The 22,802-nt window shown below is 38.1% G+C and overlaps 1 protein-coding gene across 1 annotated transcript in view; it reads right to left on the reverse strand.

Moving 5' to 3' along the window:
* The window catches only part of LOC129237507 (protein timeless homolog), a 61,553-nt gene that overhangs the window by 34,946 nt on the left and 3,805 nt on the right, over positions 1-22,802 (reverse strand). The window lies entirely within an intron of this gene.

Below are 22,802 nucleotides of genomic sequence, written 5' to 3' on the forward strand. Positions count from 1 at the left end.
GCTAGCCACAGTGGGGGGATTGTGTTGTGGCAAAGCCGAACAAAGCAAGTAGAGGAAACCAAACCAAAAACAATTTTTGCAGAAATTTTGTAGTGTGAAGTAGTGAATGTTTGCTAACTGGTGTGTGTGTGTGCGTGTGCATGCGTGTGGTTGCCTATAAGCTTGACTGATTTTAAGCTCTAACGCCTGTAGGCGGTGGTAGGCTCAGGTGCTGAAAAATTGCCACACGACTATGGCGACTGATTACAGTTATTCGTAGTGTTGATGCTTAAACAGCCTGTCTGCCCGTGAAGATATGCAACAGAATACAGTGGGCCACCACAACTACAAGCAAGTGGCTGTAGCTCCTAAAAACAAAAACACGACAATGAGAAAAGTTTTACAATGGGAGTAGTTGGTGATGGTGATGAATGACAAAGAGCGAAACACTTTTTTGGCTCCTATGGCCGATTAACTGGCTCGGTTATTTGTCTTAGGCATCCCTGTGTAAGCTGCAAACAACATAAGAGCCCGCTCATGGGATATATTGAGTGACACCTACATAAAAAAAAATAAAAAGGTGCTTCGATATTTTACTAATTCGGTATCTCCAGATAAGCCCCTCATTCTTTTTTTCTGGTATATTGCAGTGGTCGTTCTGACAGAATGGGTTTACCTTTCGCTATGGCCGTACTCAAAACCCACTGTAGCCATGAAACTCTAAGGGATAGGTAGCTTTTTCTTAATAGCGATTGAACCTCTTCAGGCAATTGCAAACTACCGACTGTTTTTCTGCCATAAAAAGCTTCTCATGAACAACAGCTGTTCGGAGGCTGACATAAACCTGTATGTCCCTCCAGTTGCGGAAAAATAACAAGACAAAGATGTACGGGTCAAGTACGTGGTGTATTCGAAAAGTAAGGTGATTTTTCATTTTTCTCAAAAAATATTTATTTATTTATCAATTTCTATTTTATCACTTGTGCCAGCGTTTTTTCCTATCCTCGAATCAATGCTCAGGTTTTTAGCTTCTCAATCATCGGCGGCCCCAGGCGGGGGCCGTAGCCGAATGTGTTCATGCGTGAATACCATTTGGAATTCAGAGAGAACGTAGGTTCGAGTCTCGGTGAAAGAAAAAAATTAAGAAAAAGTTGTTTCTAATAGCAGTCGTCCCTCGGCAGGAAGCGGCAAACTCTCCGCGTGTATTTCTGCCATGGAAAAGCTCCTCATAAAAATTATCTGCCGTTAATTTGTGGAACAACATCAAGACGCACACCACAAATAGAAGGAGGAGCTCGGCAGAACACCCAAAAAGGGTGTACGCGCCAATTATGTAAACGCCATCCTTTCACGGGTCTTTTCAATCTTGGAAATAGGAAAAAGTTGTAGGAGGCCAATTCTGGTGAATACAGTGGTATATAAAGGTGTTGTTCTTGGCCAAATAATCTCTCACAAGCGAACATGAGTGGGCGGGCGCATTATCATGACGCGAAAGTCATGCATTTTTTTCCACAATTCTGCGCGTTTTTTTCGTATTGTCGTCACCAGTTATGATTCTTTTAAGTAAATTTGGATCATCGTTAACGTCATTCACCATTTCCTGAGCGATGCGTTGTTTTTGGTAAAAATTCGGGAATTTTGGAATGTATTTTGCTGCCACAAGCCTTATGCCCAAAATTTCCGAAAAGACTGCATGGCATGAGCCCACCGATATGCCGACATCCTCAGCAACTTCTCTAATTGTGATTCGATGATTCTCCACAACAATTTTCTTTCTCAACATTTTTATCGGTTTTTGATGTGCTGGGGCGTCCACAGCGAGCTCCGTCATTCACATCTTCTCGACCTTCTGCGAAAATCTTGTAAACTTTTTTTTGACTCTGAATACTCTCACCGTATGCCACTGTCAACATTTCAAGTGTTTTTAAGCATTTAACTTCTTTTTTTATTCAAAATTTGATGCAACTTCTTGGATCCATTTTTTTCGATAGCAGAAAATTGCGGAACACGCCAAACACTTGTCTTATTTATGACTCTCACAAAGAAACTAAACGATGCTATATTGCTAAAACCGTGAAAATATCTTCGAGAGGAGTGTACCAACATAAAAATAATAATAATCGAAAGTCGAATGTACGTAGCCCTCCTCGTATATTCAGAAGTTCATTTTTATAATATATATTATATAACTTATAGAAATATATTACAAAAAATATATTTTACATCTGTGGAAGTCTACTGGTAAAATTATCCATAGATACAAACTTTTGGTAGAAAATGTAGCTGCCTGACGAGAGTTTGATGCGCATAGGTCACTGTCCTTCGTTTGAGGCAGCTGACCGTTACTTTCGTTTTTCCCGAAACTACTTTCTCCGGCACGATCTGCAGGATAATTCATACAGTTTTTAATATTTTTTGATGCGGTTTTTTTTCTAATATTCGAAAGTGTTTTTTCTACAAGAATTTTTTTACATTTTACAGATCCATCAACATTTCCAAAAAAAATGATGCAGACCGTGAAACAACTTTTTTTTTTCATTGTACATACTTTGGGTAACGTGATTTTATATGTTTTCTAAAGAATGCTAATGCCTTTTAATTTCATTGTGATTGTAATTCATTACTTTTCCAAATTTCAAATAAAAAAAAAAAATTTTTTTTAAAAAGTTTAAGTACTAATAAACAATGTATAACATTTTTTATATTTATTTCTATTGTTATCTCTGCTAAAAATAGTTTTTCTCTTAGTGCTTTCTTGGCGCCGCTGGACACCCCGGAATGAATATCATATTATTCATCTAAAGTCTGCAATTTGGATCATAGAAAGTGTTTTTCAACAGCTGCGTGTCGATAAAAGCTTAATATGGGACATCTTCTTAGAAAATACTGGATTGTCTCTATTTGATTTAAATTACAGAAGGAGCAGTTTTTCTTATACAGCCCGTTTGGCATAATATATATTACCAAGTTTCAGCTTTAAAAATCAATAAAATTCTGTACCTATTCAAATCGGCCGTAAAGTAATTATGCCCTATATTATAATCTAAAAGCTTATGTTATATATCCCGTCAATACTCTCCATTGCACGTTGCCAATTTTTTTCTAATATATGTTCACTGTTTTAATGCTATTTAATATTACTTCGCATTTCTCATGCCAATTTCTTGTGTGATTTTCCATGGCATTCTATCTTAGGTCATAAGCCATTCCTATTTTGTTGAGAAGAATTTAAAGAATGTCACACAATCGTGATTTCGACCGGAATACCGTGAAAGTCGAAATTGAAACGCGTAGCTCATCGCTCAATTTTAATAACAAACTTTTTGATCAAACAATCATTTCTCATATTCACCTCATTTAGCTCCGTGTGCTTTCTAACTGTTTTAAAAATTTCATTTCGCCATCAACGAAGAGCATTACGCAGACGTTGAAGGCAGAGATCCTGAATCGAGTTAAGTCGTTCAATAGACTTCTTGACCGTGCAAAGTGAGGTATAGAGTCCAAAACTAATATATTTATATATACAAGGTGGAGGTCAAAATAAAAATGTTTTTGATGGCGCCATCTTTTTAATGAGTTAATGCGTTGGAAGCTACATCCCTACCTGACTTGCAGTGAAAGCCTTGCGACATTCGGTTCAGTGGAAGCGAAGTTATTGCATCTAATGTGTCAGTATGTTTGTGTCATCAGTACAAAAAGGAGTTTCGAACCAAGAGCAATTATCAAATTTTGTTTTAAAATCGGTAAAACGTTTACCGAAACCTTGAATTTGATTGATCTATCTCGTGCCAGAGTTCATGAGTGGTTTACACGTTTCAGAGATGGTTGTGTGGACATAAATGATATTGAACATACGGACCGCCCAAAGCAGTAATCACCGAAAACTCCATCGCCATTGTTCGTAAATTTATCAAAAATTAACCGAAATCATCGGCCATCATGAAATTCATGGAATCGGAGTTGAATATCTCTAAATCATCGATTAATCGCATTTCAACTAATCGTTTGGGCTTATGAAAGGCCTGCGCACGTTTCATTCCACACAAGTTAACTGAGCACCAAAAATTGCTCAGAATTCAAAATTCGAAAGACCTAATTAAAGAGGCGAGAAAAGACGAGAACTCCCTTTACCACATTGCAACTGGTGTTTCTAACATAAACCTGAAATTAAATGTCAAAGTGCCGAATTGAGGGCTTAGACGAGCCACCACCCAAAAAAACGCGTTTGGAGAAGTCAATAATCAAGTCGATGCTCATTAGTTTTAATGATTCCAAGGGAATTGTCTACAAAGAGTTCGTGCCAATGGGCCAAACCGTCAATGTAATTTTCTATCTTGGCGTTTTGAAGCGTTCGCATTCGTTGAATTCGCCCTGAATCGCGCAAAACAGTGTATCGAGGCCAGATGGGACTACTTTGAATGAATAAACTCGAAGTTAACAGAACAAAGATCCTGTCGTTTCCCTTTTAGCTCAGTCTCGTTTATTTCGGACTTCACCTTATATAATTGACACTTATATCCTTTATTGGGTATTTGAGCAGAGCTTATCCTCCTGTTTGCGATGTGTATCTGAATGTATTTTTCTAGAAATGGAACAACCTACAGTTTTATCTGCCTCCGAATGGCAGTTTTGTTTTTACGGGGACATTTTTTCATGACAGACTCTCGCAGGTTTGCCATTACTTGCCTAAGGGCGATCGCTCTTAGCAACATTGTTTTCTATTATTTGGTGTGCATTTAAGAAGGATAAACACGCACTAAACCATTTGGCTACGGCGGTCGCACGAAGATTTTGAATGAGATATATGAATTTTGACCACATGTTCTCCAAAAATGTTCTTTACTGCCTACAAAAATGCTTGCTAAGTAGTTACATTGTTACAATCGCAAGAGATGATTTGGAATCTGGAAGCTGATTTTACTCAAACTATTTTAATTTTTTTATTTAGTTTAATTTTGGAAATCACGCATAAAGTGTTATAGCGCCTTTTGAATTTAAGACGTACATAAAGCTTAAATAATTTTTTTTTAATTTATGAAAAAAAAAAACAAACATATTTATACATATAAAATGTAGTATATGTATATATAGTATATAAGTTTATATAAAAGCGGAAATCCCAGCTGCCATAAGCATTTTTTTCTGTAATCTGACCGCGTACAAAGCATTTAAACTTTCAGTTAACCCCTGAACGAGTGGCAATTTTGCCTTCCTGGCATATCAAATTAATAGAGGTGAATCTACCAGAAGGATGCTGGTTAGCCCGGCTTTTATTCTTAGAGTTCAATAAGCTCACTCTCACTCTTACTACTCGACAAATACTCACTTCGTTGTGCCTCGCCTTTTGTTTGCTGAGGTCGAGTCATGCAACTCAGTCTGTAAATTGATTTAATCCGATTAAAAACGATAGCGAATGCAAAAGGCTTTCAGTTTCAGTTTCATTTTCAATTTGAATTTTATTTATTGCTAACTAAGCAGGGAACAGGGAAAATTTTTCGAGAAAATGTGCGTCGGTCAACAAAATAGCATTCACTCCAAAGTATATTCTAAAATATATAATAAATAAATGTATACACATGTAAATATACGCAAAATTTTAATTAAATATATTTGGGAGAAAGCCACAGGATATAAGAGGCAAAAAGCTAGCAAAAAATGTTCAAGCAAACACTCCACAACGTATGGCAACAGATAATATTTCAATTAGCATACAAATTCACGCGTGCCATATGCCATTTATGTTCATTTTTGTGCTTATGCTTATTTAACTTTTCAATAATTAATAAATTTCTGACGGGCTGTAATAAAATAAACAGTGTCATAGCCTCCCGAACAATACTCCAGGTTGCGTATACGCCACGGCCTGCCAGCGTGTATATGTATGCAGCTGAGTACAAGTAGCTGCTGCGTATCTACCACGAAACGGTCACACACCCGCTGGCGTAGTTTTGTAGCGAAGGCCACTGGACGCCTCAATGCTAGGGCAACAACTTAAATGACCTTTTAATGGTGCTGAGCAGCAGAACAGCCATTTCCCTACACAGCGGACAGTTCTATTTTCAGCACAGGAAGCAGGAAGCGCTGCGCTGCAATTTATGCGTATATTTATATGTATTACGTATATTTATATATTGGTATGTACGGACAGTTATCAATTTTTCCATGGCATGAGCTGCGTAAAATTTACATGAAAAAGCGATAAAAATACAATTTCCGCTTAAAGGTGACCAGACAGCGACTCAGTGAGAATTTTTTATTGGTCACATAACAGATCAAGTGTTGGTAATGTATTTTAAAGCACTTCCCCTATTCACCGAGGTCGCTAAGTCTATGCACCAAAGGTACATAGGTGGGAGGTGAAAACTGGTTTCAAGCCCATCCACCCACAGGATCGTTAATCTTTGTAAAATAGAATTTATTCTTTTTTTTTTGTAAAACTGTAGTCGGCGTTAATGGCCGGCCATTATCGCGAGAAAATTCGTTTGCTAAAATAAGGAGAGTAAATTGAATTAAATATTTTGAAATCAACTGTAGCAAAAAAAAGGTGCTCAACTACTAAATGAGGATATGGAGACACTCTAATGCAAATGAAGAGCCTCAGCAGACAAGCGATATTGTGGCACACAATTTCCAGTACGTTAGAAGAAGGCATTACGCGGCCTGAACATTGATGTTATTTAGTTTAATAAAATTATTTTATAAAATTCTGTTCTCGGAAGATTTGTATACTTCACCAAAACTATTGCCTTGTCAGCCCTGGCCATAGCACATCCAGTATAATACTGTCTCTAAGTACTTCACAAATTGTTTCAGCCAATATTTTTGTTTTAAAGATATGATTTGCTTACAGGTTTTTCACCCATCATCGGTATTTAGTGACATCCCACGTGAATAGACGCACAAGGTCTAATTGCAACGCCGAGATGGCCAAGCGACATCATCAAGCTGCCCGATGGCATGACTGCCGAGCATCGGGGGCAAAACATTGTTTGTTTCAAGTGCTACGTGAAATGGCACGAAATTCTGCTGAAATTACATTCAAATCATCAACTTCAGCCTACAAAAAGTCAGTAGTTATGGCGCTTAAAAATAAATGGAGATTTCGGCCACATTTTCGAATAAAAAATATTTAAGGCCCAACTACTTTACTATCTCAATTTTCAAAAGAGGTAAAAAATGTGATACACAAAATTATAGAGGAACATCGTGGCTTCACTTCACTTCACTAAAATATTGCTGCACAAACTCAAATCATATCTAAGCGTGCAAAAATAACAGCAGGGTTTAAGAAAGAACAGATCGATTAATTGAAAAAATGGAGTGATTGAATTGCTGAAAAAGCTATAGAATTCAACACTCCTGCATTTATAAGTCTGTGTTCTGCGGATGTAAACAAAGCATTTGATAAAGTTAAGCTTCAACACGTTTTGAAAATTCTGACAGCAAAGTCAGTACCGATGCAGATTCTGAATGCAATCAAAAACCTAAACACTGGATGCATTATAAAAATTAGAGCAGATGAAGAATATATTGAGGAAATGCAATGCATGCCAGGAATTTGCCAGCGCGATTCCTTTAGCCCCATCCTTTCAATGTGGTGATGCACCAGATAATAAATGAGGTCAAGCAATTCGAAGTTTACCGAACGTAACACTCAAGCATCTCCATAATATGCTAAGCGAACGAGGCTGTTTTAATAGCCAACTCAGAGCATGACCTACAACGTATATTACGCAAATTTGTAGTCACTGCAGAAATATTGTATCGAGAAGGTATCGAATGAAAAGCCAAAGAGCTTAGTCATATGAAAAATTTCAATAGAAAACTGGGAAGAGATGAAGTTTAAATATCTCCAGGTAAAGATCTCCAGTGAACGCAGCATTATTAAGAAATGCTACCCTTGCCCTCTTGCCGATGCCTTAGAGACATAATATGGAGGAATGAGTACTTACCGGAACGGAAGTTACAACCCGAATACACAAATCTGTGATAGGACTCATTTTGACATATGGTGCAGAGGTCCAAGCTAAAAATCCAGAAACAAAAACAAATGCTGCATACTACAAAATTGCAAATTTAAGATCCATTGCAGGAAAAACTCGTTTAGATTGCGCAAGAAATGAAGCAATAAGGGCGGAAGTGAAAGTTACTCACATTGCTAAACTTGTGACGACGAAGACGAAGCTTAACATGGCCATATAACAAGGGCACCCAGTGATCAAATAACAAGGATTGCTAGAGATTCAAAAACAAACGAAGGACGTGAACCGGGCAGACCAGGAGGAGAGCTGGGTATCCACGTGAATTGAGGACAAATACATTTCTTTTTACCATTTTTTATTTTTATTATATTTTATTGGATTTGTGACTTAAATTAATTTATGTTGACTCGTGTAATGAAATGTACTTTATATTGCGTGAAGAAAAACAGGCCAAAAGCCTATAATAAAAGGCAGAGAAGAAGAAGAAAAAATGCAGTATCGAATGCAATAGCAAAGGGGTGATTCCAATGATTTTGTTGTGGTAGGTAAACCGTAGAAAATGCTGATAAAATCATGACAATCGTTGTGCCGGACCAGCATGTGAGTATTCATTATACTTCCCACTTGATCGTAGCTGACAGAGCCACTGTATATATGTACGAGTACACTCAAACCTCAAGAGACCGATATAACGCTGCCTAAATAGCAGAAAGATTGTACATCTTCGAGAGCAATACCATCAATTGAGAAATTTTGCGTATTTCATGTGTTTATACGCATGGCTTTGCTCTTCTGCATATTAATCGTCAGTCCGGCTTTCTCAGCTGCCTCTCGCACTGCTTGAATCTTCGCTACCATGTCAAGACAGATGTCACCTGCATACTCAAGATACGCTAGTCACCCTTGCAGCCCCTAGGTAATACCAGCTCCAGATTACGAGTCGTTTTTCATGATAACGTTCAAAACGATTTTAAAGAGAAGTGACCCGAGCACACATCATTGTAGGGGGATAATGCTTGAAAATTAAAAAGAAGCAAAACTGTGGTTTTTTGTTACTTCAATTGGAAAGGAAAGTACATAGAAGTGATAGAAAACCAAAACTTAGCGCTAGAGATGTTCGGGAAATCAAAAGCTTAGCTATAAATAAATAAAATATGCCTGCTGAAATTAAGCACACCCTGAACTTGGAAGTTACTGCCCGTCGCGTGCAACACATTTTGCAAGCGGATTCTAGTCTAGAATATGTAAAACGAGTATCTAAACCTAAGTTAACCACATGGAATACGCGTAAGAGAAGAAAAGAGTATTTTTTTTCGATGAAACAAAAAAAAAACATAATTCCATCTGGACGAACCAGATGGTTCCCAAATGTATTGGTATGCAAAGCGGAGCGAATTGCTCGTAGTTCCGTAAAGGGATCTGTCATGGTTTAGGCAGCCATTAGTGTAAAAGGAAGAACGCCTTTAAGTTTCATATTCACGAAAATGAAAAGGGCCAAGTATATAGAACTTCTAGACGAAGTTCTTATTACTTTTTTGATGATATGATAATTTTGATGTAGAAAGGATTTTTCAGTATCACAACGTAGCCATTTATGCTTCCAAAGCCACAAAAGAGTTTTTGGCAGCAAAAGAAAATACTAGTTTCAGCTTCCCCTGCCTGCAGCCCTGACCTTAACCCAATCGAAAAAGTACGGGCAATACTTCCTCAATCGATTTGCAAAAATGCACTACAGTTTGCAAGCCCTAAAAGCCTTAGAAGCGCAATTGATGTCGAATGGTTGAAAATTGACCAAATATTATAAAAAACTTAAGCAAATCAATGATCCGACGACTTCAACCAGCTCTAATCGAAGGAGGATTCAACAAAAGTTACTAAGCTTCAACTTATAAACTAACTCCAAGAATTCGATTTTTTTTATTATTGTAAATTTATTAAATATAATAAAATTAAGGCCAACACTTTTTTTGTTCGATAGATTTTACTTTTCTTAATAATTAATTTAAGTTGCTTGAAATGTGTGCTTAGGTAGGTAGGTGAAATGGTTGAAGTACCAGTCTGGCAATCCTCAAGTAGCACTGAAGCGCCGTTTTGATACCATTTCAGACCTCCTACAGGCAGATATCTACAGCCAGACAGAGTTGTTGATATAATTGAGAAGACTGAGTGGATTTAGGTTGGCGCACTGCTCCAGGCTGTCGAAGAAAGGAGCGCCCAGTGACCTTAATTGTATAGCTGCCAAACCCGGACATTTACAGAGAAAGAGCTCAACAGCCTCCTTCTCTGAAAGGTCCCCGCAGCTTCTGCAATGCGGGTTAAACGGTAACCCTAGCTTTTCCGCGTGTGTGAATGGCGGGGAGTCCAAAGGACTTTCTGCGCCCTTCGTATATCGTATTGGGGCCAAAGGGTTTTCGAAATAGCATATGAAGAGATGGAGCTCCATCTTTTTTGCGCTTTCCTGAGAATGTGTACAGTTCCCCTTTAACAACTATCAGGGAGATACCGATGACCCCAGGTAGGAGGTCTCGTAGGCCAATTCAGTCCCCTTCCTGGCAAGCTCATCAGCAATTTCATTTCCCTATGTGTTCCTATATCCTGGAAGCCATATCAGAGAAATTTTACCTGTACATCCAAGAGATTTGATATTCGCTGTACAGGAGTTTACTAATTTCGTTCTGCACCATGGCGTCGTCAGCGCATTAATCGCGTCTTGACTATCGGAGAAAATGTTAGCATCTCCCTCGCTCCCACGCGCAATTTGCATGCCTGCATGATCGCAAAGACTTCTGCTTGAAAAACACTACCAGTGTTCGGCAGTTTAAAGGAGACAGATAAATTGGCTGATTTTGAGAAAATCCCTGCTCCGACGCCCGATTCCATCTTGGAACCGCCAAAGAAGATAGAGGTGCAAGCTTCGGTGCTGATTTTCCTCTTGATCCAATCCTGCCTATTTGAAAAGATTGCCCTAGCACGATCCCCAAACTCTAGTTTGCGGATAGAGAGATCTGTTCGAAGTTCGGAGAAAGACGGTGTTAACTGCCCAAAAATGCTACCATGCCCCTTAAGAGATTGCCTCTAGAGGCCAACCTCCTTTAGCCTGATTGCACTTTGAGCTGCGAAATTTGTGCTTTTTACTGGATATTTCTAAAACATTTATTAATAAAGATTTATATATTAAAAACATAATTTATTTGCCCTAAACTGATGATACAAATTTAAGAAATTTAGTTCGTTTTATACATTTTTCGTGTGGTTTATAAGCAAACTTAGAAATCAAACATTTAGTAAATGAGCGTTCCGAGTCTCTTCACTAAGAAGTAAAATAAAAAAGCGCCCCACAAACTACCATCAAAATAGTACCCAAATTCCAGTTTTATATAAATACTATTCAGTTTAATTTCTGATAGACTACATACACACACCCACACCCACACATATATATATATATATATCTACGTTCACTCATTATTAGCAAATATGGAGTAATTTTAGTTCGTAGCAGCTGCATACAGGCAAGTCAGCTAGCATCCAAAAGCATTGCAGGAAACTTGCTGATGGTTCTCTTGTTGTTGCTCTTTGTATTGCTGTTTTAGAAATCCACTTGTTTTCCAATTTCATTTGTTAGTTACTTTCCGTTTGTTTTGTTTCATGGTTTTTAAGCGAGAGCAACAGTGGAAGATCCGTAAATCTGGAATGGCGGTTGAGCGAAAACTTTCAGCCCTAATTGCCCACAATTATATGCGCTAAGTGGTTTTCATAGAAGTAAGTACTATTTGAGCTAAACAAATACAAATCCTTTTCAAGTGCAAACTGCTGCAAAATGGCAATAAAGATTATAGAGGTCGAGTGTGTACGTAAGAGAAGCGAGAATTTCAATGTTGAAACGAATGACGATAATGGAAAGAGAAGAGGAATGAGTGGAAGCCACTTAGGGTTATCAAATGAAATTAAAAAAATATGCTTCAATGCGGCCAGCCGCACAACTCAAACTAACTGGAGTTGATCATTAAAACGCCAAAGTACAAATACTATAAAAATAACAGCAGCAACAACAACAAGTGAAAGCAACAATTAAACAAGCAAGAACAACAAAAACAACCAAACAATTAATAGAACGTTTATCCGAGTGGCGCCAATTGAGATTTCGTTCAACAATTGCTGGGCCAAGCGCACGGAAATAAATTCGACAGCCAGGCCGCTCAAGTGACGACAGCAAGGAAGTAAAAGAAATACGAGCAATGAGCAAACAATGCGGCAAACTTGAAAAGAGGCAACAGCAACAGCAACAGAGCAGCAGCGACAGCAGCTGTGGAGCAACAAGAGTGGACATTTAAAATTAAATCTTCTCCAACGAAAAGTTTCAAGTCATTTTTGACGTTAATCTCTAATTAGTTCCCTTGGGGGCAGCTTAGAGCAGCATGGCAGTAGCAACAACAACAACAGCACGAGTAATACAAATATGCAGCAACGTATACAGTTAATGCGAATACAAATTTAAAAAAAAAACAGCAACAAAAAGCATACGCATCCCACCAAAAACGCTGTGGAAATCAAAAATTATCTCTGCTGCGCTAAAATTCAAGTAGATTCAAGTAGGCGGACAAAGCGACAGTCAGTGCCACAATCGCCCACACAATTACAAAAGGCAGTTGGCGTTTTCCATTGCATTGTGGCCATTATTCCTGTTGTCGTCCATTGAATGAATGTGTCTGCGAGGCAACGCGCACAAGGGCATAAGTACTTAAGGGCTTATAGAGGGGTCGTGAGTGAAAAATGCGCTACAATACCGTTATATGTATATGAATAAAGAGCATCAAATACAATAATTTCATCAGCAGCTGACTCTTTGGCTACAAGAAACGCGGTGCGGTTCAAAGAGGGACTTTTAGCCCAAAACGCTAAGTACACTGCAGTGCAAAAGTGTGACGGGCTTTAGCTTGCTGACATGCGAATATATTCAGAATTATAGGACAAAGTCAAACTGATGTTGCGACTTAATTTTAAGAACCTCAGGCAGCCGCATGATTCCACATGGTTTTATTTGATACACACAATCAGCGTCAAAAAAAGTGTACACCCACATGGACAAGTTTATGAATAGTTTAAACTTTATTTTACCTTCAATTATTTTTTTTTATAAAAGTATAGTTCTTACTGACCCCTCAAAGCTTTGTAGCTAGCCTTATTTTTTAGAAGTTCCGTGAATATAAAATCAACCTTCATACTCTCTTTACAGATTTTACGAAAGCATTCGCTAGTATTGGAAGAGTCAAAATTCAATACCTGCTACGCATGCAAGGCATACCAAAAAAAATTGGATTCACTAATGAGCCTAACTTTCGCTGAGACCTATTCCAAAGTGCTCTTACAAGTCAAAGCGTCTGATTTATTCAGAGTTGAAAGAGGAGTAAAGCAGGTAGGCGCATTGCCAACGCTTGTATTCAATCTGATCCTAGACCATTAAAGATGCCGATCCCCAGAGACTATATTCACAAAACTTCCCACATGTGTGGCTTCGATGATGACCTGGTTATCCTCGGGAGAAATATGAATGTTCCAAATAAAGTATTCCAAGTACTCCAAATAAAAGCAAAATTCTTTCGGTTAAAGATCAATGAAAGCAAAACGAAATATCTCGCGCGCATACTTAAGACGTTGAAAAAAGGCGATGATATGATAAATTTTAAAGCGTCAATCAAATTAAATAACTAGAACTGCTTCTTAGTAGAGTTATTTTTATCCAAGACTGCAATCAGAGGCAGGCTGCAGGTCATATTTTTCCCACGTTAAACTGTTAAAAAGCAAGCTTTTGAGTAGAAGAGTGAATATCAAAATGAAACACTGATTCGACCATTGACAACGTATGGATAAGAAACGTGGACACTGAAAGCAGATACAATTACTATTAAGCATATTGAAAAGAAGAATACTGGTTCCAGTAAAAGAAAAAATGGTCTCTATCGCATCAGATATATTAACCAGCCAGAGAAATTCCTACAAGATGAAAACGTCGTGACGTTTGTTAAATCGCCGCGCATTCGATGGCAAGAATATCTTTGCAGAGTTTCAGATGAAAGAATACCTCGCATTGTTTTAGATGCACGCATCTATTGCGAAAAGCGAAGAGGGTGACCGTGAAAGCGATGACTAGACAACATTGGGCATGATCTAAGGAGCATAGGAGCGAGAAACTACGTAGTAAGGCTATGGGCCGAGAGACATGGAGAAAAATTATGGAGGAAGCTAAGGCTCAAACCGAACTCTAGATGTTGATGCTGATAGTTCACACTATAAAAGGCAAGTTTCAGTTGGCTCAAAAAATGCATTGATTTTTGATAAAATGTCCGCTGGTGGTGTTGGGCGTTTTCCTCCATACATAAAAAAACAATGTTGAGCATTCGTAAAGAATATGGAAACAATGCAAAACACCATCACAAAGAAAAAAAAATTATCAAATATCAAAGAAAAGTTTAAGCTACTACAAATTGGCACAATATTCTACTAGAAAAACAATATATATTATACTAAAAATTCTGATGACAAAGTTTGAAACTTTGATGAAAATTTGAGAAATTTTATGACGAAAATTTACGGATTTAGGATTTATAAGGAGCATTTTTTAAATTCTTTACAAAGTTTCATTCATTCAACCCATAAGGTTATATAGTTCTTGTTGTAGTATGAAGCGTATTTTCATGGAAGAATAATTGAAATTAAAAATTATGTAAATAGTAAAACTTGTCAGTTGGTGGTGTACATTTTCTCTCGACGCGTACTGCAAATCTATATGATATCTTATCCAGGAGACTTTCGTTCACGTGGCAAATATATTTAGATAGATGGCTCTGGAGTCAAATTTATTTGAAAAATTCGCTTAACAGCACGATTCGATTCTTACTCAAAATGCTATTTATATAAAACTATGTTTATGCCAAAAATTTATTCGATAGAGCGCGCTGTGTCCGAAGTATTTTGGAAACGGTTTTGTAGTTATGGTAAGTTATTCTTTTCTGACGAATTTATTTCAGGTGATATTTATAATGTTCAAAAAAAAAAACAAAAAAAAAGAACTAAAAAAAAAAAAAACATTCGTAGCAGATCTTCAAAGATTTTACAGGATTGCCATAAACTAATATTGTCAAATATCTAATAGCAAAAAAATAAATTAATTAATAAATTTTAGCACGACCCCGTAGGCAAATCGTATAGTCCGATATAGTGAAAAAAATAAAATAACTCGGAAAAAGCTTTAGCAGGGTTGCTACTTCATTCAATAAAAATTTAAAAAGTGTTTTACTTTAATCGATAACACACAATTTTGTAATTTCGATGAAAGCAAAAATCTTTAAAGCAACTTGAAAAAGGTGGCCCCCTACTCCTTATACGAGAGTTCCCATTTACATTTTGTGCATTTGCAATACTACGTTTGATGAGCTGTTATTGGTGCGCAACTAAGTTCCCGCTGTTTGTAAATAGATGCCGCTAGCCGTGTGTGCTAGTCGATTCTAACATAACCTAAACGTTATGAACCAACCTTAGACATATCGTAAACAAACTGCTTCGACACATTAGTGATTTTGTTTTGGTATCATATATTTTTGGTTTTGTGAAAATGTCTGATTTTGTGCCGAATAATCGTCATTTGCGGGAAGTGTTGATTTTCCTCTTTCATTCGAAAAAAACGGCGGCTGAAGCGCTTCGAGAGCTACAAAAAGTTTATGGAGATGCTGCTTTAAGTGAAACAGAAACTAGGTGCCGAGATTGGTTACGTCGCTTCAAAGACGGTGATTTTAATCTTGACGACCGTCCGCGTGAAGGAAGGCCAAAAACCTTCGAATACGCTGAAATGGAGTTTGCTCACTGAGGATCCGTGTCAAACGCAAGAAGAGCTTGTTTCAGTATTAGGAGTTACCCGTCAATCCATTTCCAAGCCATTGCATGCTTTGGGAATGATTCAGAAACAGGGGACTTGTGTGCATTATGAGTTAAAACCAAAGGATGTTGAATGTCGTTTTTTCGCCTGTGAACAACTGCTCCAGCGGTAAAAAAGGAAGGGTTTTCTTTATCGCATCGTGACGGGTGATAAAAAATGGATGCATTACAGCAAGCCAAAGAAAAGAAAGTCATGAAGACTGCCCGGTCATACTTCTACGTCGTCGCCCCGGCCGAATATTCACGCTGCGAAGGTTATGCTATGTATTTGGTGGGACCAAGTTGGTGTTATTTATTATGAACTGTTAAAACCAAGCAAAACCATCACTGGGGATCGGTATCGACCTCAATTGCCGCGATTGAGCTGAGGCCTGCGCGAGAAGCGGCCGCAATACGCGGAGAGGCATGAAAAAGTGATTCTACCCGTTAAAACCTACCTGGAAACACTGAAATGAGAAATCCTACCCCACCCTCCATATTCTCCAGATATTGCGCCGTCCGATTATTACCGATCGATCCGATCGATGGCACATGGTCTAGCTGACCAGCAGTTCTATTCATATAAAGACATCAAAAAATAGATTGATCCGTGGATAGCCTCAAAAGATGAACAGTTTTACCGCGACGGTGTAACAGATCTACCAAAAAGATGCCAAAAGTAGTAGCCAGCGGTGGGCAATACTTCCAATGATTCACTTGTAATCATTTTTTTAGAATAAAGTTTTATTTTCATTAAAAACACAGCGAGAATTTAGTTGCGCACCAGAATGCTGAGCTATACTTGGGGTCTATCACCCCATCTGATGCGTTCGTGCTACGCGGGAATAGTTAGAGCGATATTGCTGTATGGGGCCTTGGTATGGTGCACTGCGACAAGAAGACTAACATACTTAACGCCACTGGAAAGGATTCAGCGACTCGCTGCTCTGTGCATAACAGGAGCGATGAAAACCACTCCAACGGCGGCACTGGAAATGATACTCAGCATGCCACCTAGTGACCTTATGGCGGAAAATCTGGCAGCGAAATCCGCGAGGGGACTAGTGGCTGCTGGAGTATTCACCTGCAGAATCTTCGGACACAGCTCAATAGGAAAGTGGAGCTCAGGTTGCACAGACTCATGTCTCCGTACTTCAATTGGGAGAGAAGGTCTCGTACTACAATTGGAGAGGACGGACGGCACAAAGGCATGAAGCCTGGCCATAGAACTTTTCACATCTATACAGAAGCCTCTAAAACTTTAGACGGAGTGGGAGCGGGCATTTACTGCTCAAAACTAGGGATAAGGCAGCCTGTCAAACTGCCAGACCACAGCAGTATTTTCTAGGCGGAAGTTTTTGCTGTCGGGAAAGCCGCGGAGCTAGCCTACACAAGAACAAGAAAGAACTCAACAATTAATATGTACTTGGACAGTCAAGCAGCAATAAAAGCAATAAGCTCATATTGCATTAAGTCCAAAAAAGTTTGACGTAGCAGGGAGGCCATAGAAGGCTATCTGGTCACAAAGGCATTATGGGGAACGAAAATAGTAGATGAGATAGCAAAAAGTGATGTTTGACTACCAATTGAACAAGAAAACGACATACAAATTAGACAAAGCTGTTTATTAGACAATTTTATTTTACGACACGATCACTTTCAAAGCCGATCTTCTTCTGTTCTTGTTTTACAATAGTTTACTTAAGCTAAGCCTATCCAATTTTGCTAACCGTTAATCGAAAATATGTTTTTGCTAATTCAATCAAATACCAATCATAAAAAACATTTTCCAGGAATTTATCTACCGCTTTAACGTGCCGTGTGCAAAACCTTTTCAATTCCCTCAATTTTCCTTTGCAATCAATGAAGATCATTCATATAGTTGTAGTTACAGCTTCGTTCTCATTCAACTCTTGTTGTTATCACTCTTACTATTTTCTGAATGAACTTTTATCAATGCGAGCGCGTAAAATCATTATGAGTATTTAAAGATGATAATGAGGAAAACATACAGTGGTGGTTTTAATAATCCTTACTTAATAAGTTGGGGAAGTTAGCACGTTCCACTAACTTACACAAACCGTTAACTACTATATGCATCGAAATGGACGACTGCATGAAAAAGCGACCACATGCCAAACAGCAAAAGTTATGTGTAGAACTAACGACAAAAAACTGACTCAATTCGTACTTACGCTCGCGCGAAAGGACTGCAGAACTATCATAGGTATGCTGACAGGTCATAATCTATTGGCTGAACATGCGTACAAGATAGGGATTGGTAACCTGCTAAATCCAGGAAATGCAGGGAGGATGTTGAGGAAACTTTAAAACACCTTCTGTGCATCTGCCCGGCATTATTAAAAATGCACTTAAAATGCCTGGGAGCCCCATTGTTTGAGGGTCTGGAGGACGTCTCAAAATCGGATCTCCCAGCTCTACTTAACCTAACCTAACCTGGTTGCGGACCAATATAATTTGATACTTTTATCAAAAAGTATGGTATTGTTTAGCATAAATCTACATGTGCGAAACTAATATAAAAATCAACCCTTGTGCATTTTCCAAATGGTATAAATTCGGCCTCAAGTACCAGGTTGCCAGGTCGCACCCTTAATAGTTCTAAGTTAGCCGCTCATGACTTAAATTTTTCCCACCAAAATGTAGGTGAAGGCAAAAAGGACTACGGAATGGCTTTCACGCATTAAAGACATCTGATGCTTCATTTTCATTTATCTCCCATTTTTCCTTACATACAGTTCAACATTTTTTAAATTAGAAATTTTTACCATTATCTCTGCTGCTTTGTCACAAGCATCACTCTACTCTTTTGATTCCTTTGTTCACTACGTATATGTGTGTGTATCAAAGAACCAGAGAAAGCAGACAGTAAATGAAAAAAAAAAAATGAAAAAAAAATACTAAGACTGTTGTGACGGCTACTGCTGATGCTGCCTCGGCATGCAAGCATTGGCGAGGACGAATTGACTAAATGTAATGAAGGATATCCGCACCAATACGCTATGGAGGATGAATAATCCTTAATTAAAGTGACGGCAAACTAGCTTGAATGGCCATGCAGAGACAGAGCAGCAATTGTTTGCATAACTTTCGAAAAATAGGGGAAAAAAATTGAAAGTGAAAAATAGCAAGTAAAAGAAGATTAAAAAATAATGAAGAAAAATTAAGTAGGACAGGGAGAGAAAGAGGGAAAGAGACATAACTGCAACTGATGGGAAAAGTGAAATTGGGGAAAATCATGCAAGCAAAATAAATTTACTCGGTGAGCTTTGGCAGCTGGCAGCTAGTCAGTAGATCAAGGGTAGCGAAGACGAGAGATACGAATGTATATTAATTGAAGTGCAAAAAAAAATATAAAATAGAAGAACAAGAGAATGGTGTTGAAGAATGCAGACGAAGTCGAGAAAACAGAAAGGAAAGGAAAACTATTGTTTGATTGACTTTGCAAATGACTGGCGCTCAAAGTGTGACTCCAATGCTTGGGTTTTTTATGTGTCTTTTCGCAAAAGCATACAGCAGCCCTAGCGGCACAGCGCGAGCTGATATTATTAAAAAAGTTAATTGCCCAAGCGCACACCAGCGCAACACTCATATCCCATTAAAACGCGCTGGAGTGAAAATACTACAAATTCAATATAAGTCAAACGAAGCCATGGTCTTAAAGTCAAACGGGCCATACAGATTGGGGATGTGCCTGTGCTTTCGGCCAAATAATTGCCGCATTTTCCAGCATTTCACATCACATCACAATGCCACTATGCCAGCCGCACAACCACTTGAACACACGCACACACACACGCGCGCGCACATACACACACACACAGCCACACTGAGCGACCGAAGCTCGTTTGCCTACAAATCAAATTAAAACCCATTTTTCTTTTGTAATTAACTCATTCATTTCGAGATGTGCGCGCGGCGCCTAAAAGCTTACTGCCTTCCAACCAAACAACCAACCAGCCAACCAACCATTGCCTGCAGCCCAACGAAAGGAATGCGCCGTGAGCTCATTATGTTGTCGTAGGAAATAAAATAAGTCCAGCGGAATTTAATTTCGTTACAGTAATTTAATTTTGGTATTTTTATTTCCCAACATAAACGACGAAAAAAATGAAATGAAATTAAATAAAAGAAATTAAAAAAACAAGCGCTTGAAATGCGGTAGCAAATAAACTTTCGCTTTTAATTCTCAACTCGAAACGTACCATTTTAAATCCTTTTACGACCGCGCAAGTTGACGCCCACGTAATTAGCAACGCCGCGGAGCAATCACAACAACAGCAACAACAATAAAAACTAAAAAAAAACAACCAAACCTAGTAATGTGCATTAAAAAATAAAAAAAAAGAAGAAGAAATATTTCAACAAAACGACTTAAGAAATTTAACCCTTCTTCACAATCGCATCTACTTTCATTTTCACGCACGTGTAAGAGGCGAGCTGGGTACGGCGTGGCTGATAAACCGTTAGTTGGTAAATTTAATTTCAACCTACTTTACTTTTCACTACTCAAATTTGACTCGCCTCACGCAGTCTAACAAACACAATAAATTAGTTAACTTGGGGAAAAAGTTGCGTCGCTCTTATTTGGGCTGTCAAGCTGCCGCTGGTCTTGCCCCAAGCTGTACGTATTCTTCAACTGTTTTGTTTTAGTTTTTTTTTCTTCTACTTAGTAGCATTGCCTTGACTGCTTTTGTGAGCGAAGAAAATGCCGAAACTAACCCTTTTTGTATTATTACAATAAGAATGGATACTAAATTAATTTGAAGTGGCAGTTTGCTGCGCAAGCGGCGCAAATAAGTATAGCAAAGGCTGTGCATGAGACGCAAAAAGGCAATGGCAGTGAAAGTATTAAAGAGTGCAGGCTTTATGGAATAAAATGAGCTGAACATATAATCCGTGGAATTTAAAAGTTTTAGAGAAACCTTTAAGGAACTTTAGCGAGATATATTAGATGTAGAATACCAATAAATTAATTATTATTTAGGATTAATGAATGAATGAACGAATGCAAGGCTTGCGCTTTGAACTTAAGATTTTTGAAGCCTGTTTAGGATTAAGAGAGTACCCGTGGTACTCTTGCCATCTAACCTAGGATTAAGAGTGGAGAAAGAGAGGAGTGGATCTACTCCTCTCAACTTACAAACTTCGTTGTACAAGTAGTTTTGCCACTTTAGCCAACACGAGATGGGCTGATAATCTGCCATGTAACGCTACAAACAGCATCTGGCGAGAATAGGACGTTAGGTGCTTCTCAATTGGTCAAGGGAAAACGTCTCTATGTTAGTTGCTTTGAGCACAGGCCACTGTCTCCTAGGTCGACATGCTCAAAGATTGATCGTACCTAATTTCGACTATTGCAGCAACTACAAGAACGAGAAGGAGGAAGAGTCTGCCAGACATCTGCTCTGTTCAATGATACAAATCAGCGTTCTTCAATAATATGGCCTTGGGGATAAAAGTGTCAGCCAGATCAATGGGCTTGCACTTAGAATAAAATAGTTTAAGGGGTTAGGGGTAGTCAGATTTTTCAACAAAGTATTTTTGTTTGCATTTTTTTTTTAAGTGTAATATCTTACAAATATTGTCTGAAAATTTGATTTGAATCCGACAAATACTTTTCGAGTTATTCAACAATTAACAAAGGGTGCTCGGGCGCTCCGGAGCAGATAGCAAAACTTTAAATGCCTTTTTCTCAAAACTATGTTTTTTGAACTGGTGACCACTGTAACTTAAAACCGCTTGGTAGATTTCAATAACATTTATACTGCTTTTGAAAAACATAAAAAACTCGTGCCTGACAGAAAGATTTTTTTTTTTCAAAAATTTCGAGTTTTTTTTTAAACAAATAATTGTCGGTTTTTTTCTCGAAAACCTGTAAAAATATTTCCTATTTAAAAAAAAAACACAAACAGCGATAACTTTTACAATTATTAATTTTTCTTTTGCAATTGACTATCAAAGAAAATTATTGAAAATCATAATTTTTTCGGGCCTCTGACTACCCCTTAACGAGCAGTAGCAGCTAAACTACTATCGCGGTATCACAATGCTTCGACGATGTTCTAAGTGAATTAGTTTAAACACCTACTGCCACTTCTGTCTATAGTACCTACCTACCGACCGAGGATTAAGGGAGTCATGGAGGTAAAAACTTCAGTGATTTACAATTCAAACGTTGAGCGAGACACCGGGCGACTGGCGCTGATATTTCCCTGTGGCCGGCTCCGATCCCTGGAGACCATCGTTACACTTTTCGCGGGACTGACAGCATTAAAATTAAAAAATAAATGTAACCGGAATGAATGTAGTTAAATATACTTTTAATGAGCTTTATTGAAGCACTTTAAGCAAAAGTGTGGCTGGGATTCACGCATACCTATAACAAAATGTAGTAACCTTATTTGTTAAATTTGTGGCTTTTTTAGACCTAAATAATCTCAAATTTTCATCATAACAGCCAAAACAGTATATCCGAACTTTATGAATGCCTCCTTCTTTTCCTGTAATTTATGAACCATTTTCACTTCCCGAAGTGGAATTTGTACATCTACTCACTGTGTCCGACCATTTAGCAATTGTCTCTGAAATTCCGTAACTCATCTTTTTGTCCGTTTACTTCTTGAAAGAGGGAATTCATCGCTGATAATATTACCTTACAGCTTTCAGTTGGCCGAGAGAAAAGGTCAGAAATATCGGTGCCGCGCTCAACGTGTTAAAGAACTTCCTCGTTGGTTTTTGCGGATAAGAGAACCTGATTATTCTGCGCTGAGTCTATACGCATTAAACCGCACAAACAAAAAGTTCCCCGTACACTAGTGAGTCTGAACTATTTTTGGATAGTCTCGATTTTTTTTTTTTTTTTGCTGAACGCAAGAGTTGCTTTTTTATATTAAATTTTTTCTTTAT

Source organism: Anastrepha obliqua, chromosome 1, assembly GCF_027943255.1.
Source record: "Anastrepha obliqua isolate idAnaObli1 chromosome 1, idAnaObli1_1.0, whole genome shotgun sequence".
Classification (NCBI taxonomy): domain Eukaryota; kingdom Metazoa; phylum Arthropoda; class Insecta; order Diptera; family Tephritidae; genus Anastrepha; species Anastrepha obliqua.